Source organism: Bactrocera latifrons, unplaced genomic scaffold (assembly GCF_001853355.1).
Source record: "Bactrocera latifrons isolate USDA-ARS-PBARC rearing strain unplaced genomic scaffold, ASM185335v1 scaffold_280, whole genome shotgun sequence".
Taxonomy (NCBI): Eukaryota; Metazoa; Arthropoda; class Insecta; order Diptera; family Tephritidae; genus Bactrocera; species Bactrocera latifrons.
The window spans coordinates 235,395-237,242 of NW_017536408.1; positions in this window are offsets into that span (position 1 = coordinate 235,395).

Consider the following 1,848-nt stretch of genomic DNA (forward strand, 5'->3'; position numbering starts at 1 on the left):
CAAAGCTTTAGAATATACCACCCGACAAAAAGGCAAGTTTGTAATCTGCTCTGACAGCTTTTCTTGTTTAAATGCAATCCGTAATATACGCAATAACTCTACAATAATATCAAAAATTCGAGACATATGCATCAAAAACAAACGAAAAATAGCTTTGCTCTGGGTACCAGATTGTAGCCCAACAGGTGAAAATGTGTAAAGATTCAATGCACCCACTGTTAATGATGTTGCTGCAACTATTGTTGGCGATCCAACTAAATCGCGAGACATTGTCGTTCAGCGAAGAAGCTAATTGCTATTATTGGTTTCCATTAACAATTCATTTAATTTTGCATTTTCAGGCGTATCGAATAAACACCTAAGCGCAAAGAATTACTATGCGTATCGTATGATGATTCGTACACATGAGGAGAGTGTCATTCTGAAGTGCCGTCGGCTATTCCAGCAATTCGCTGTCGACAGGTATGTCAAAGTCAGGACTGAACGTTTAGCGTTCATCCGATTCAATCAGGCAAAGCTACGATTTGAGGACTATATACTCTTACGTGATGCTATTCATTCAGATGGTGATGTTCAGAATAATGGACGTCTGACAATTCTCCCATCATCTTATATCCGTATCGGAAGCCCACGCCACATGCACGAATACGCTCAAGACGCTATGATGTCCGTTCGAAATTATGGAACCCCGGATTTATTTATTACGTTCACATGCAATCCGTAGTGGACGGAAATTGAACGTGAGTTGGAACCCGGCCATAAACTGCATGATCTTCTTCTTCTTCTTCTTGATTGGCGTAGACACCGCTTACGCGATTATAGCCGAGTTAACAACAGCGCGCCAGTCGTTTCATGCATGATCGCTATGACATAATCGCCAGAGTATTTCAGCAAAAACTCAAGGTTATGATGGATGTGCTTACTAAGTATCGAGTTTTTGGGGACACACGTTGTTATATGTACTCGGTGGAATGGTAGAAGCAGGGACTACCGCATGCTTATATCCTAATTTGGTTGCTGAACAAATTATATTCAAATGAAGTGGATGACATCATATCAGCTGAAATTGCTGCTTCACTCACAGATCCCCATCTACACGACATTGCGGCGACACAGATGGTGCATGGAAATGCACAAAACGATATCCGCGACCGTTAGTTGCTGAAACAGTCACAGGGAACGATAGATATCCAGTTTATCGTCGGCGTTCAAAAGAAGATAATGGAATATCAAAGTTAAAGTTCAAAATCAAGAGATTGAGATCGGAAAAGAATTCATTGTATCATATTTCGGAACACATACAAAGGTTTGTCATTCGGCCAAATCAATCAAATAGTTGGGCAAGTACGTCGCAAAAGGCAGCGACATGGCTTCTTTGGTATTGCGTCGGATAATGCGAATGACGAAATCAGTAACTTCCAAATGGGCAGATACGTCGGTACTAATGAAGCACTGTGGCGATTATTGGTATTTCAAATTCATGAAAGACATCCCACAGTTGTACATTTAGCAGTGCATTTAGAAAATAACCAAAGAGTTTATTTCACTGAAGCTAATGCGGCACAACGAGCTGAGAGACCACCAACGAAAACATTGACTAGCTTGTTTGCAATGTGTGAAGCAGATAGATTCGCAGCGATGCTGATGTGCGTTGAAATGAACAAGTATTACACTTGGAATCAATTAACAAAAAAACTACAACGTCGCAAACACGGAACCCCAGTTCCAACTTGGCCACAGGTGTTTTCCACTGATGCACTATGTCTCATGTACACTGTTTATCCTAGAATGATAAATGTTTTTATTATACTCTCGCAACAATGTTGCTAAAGAGAGTATTATAGTTTT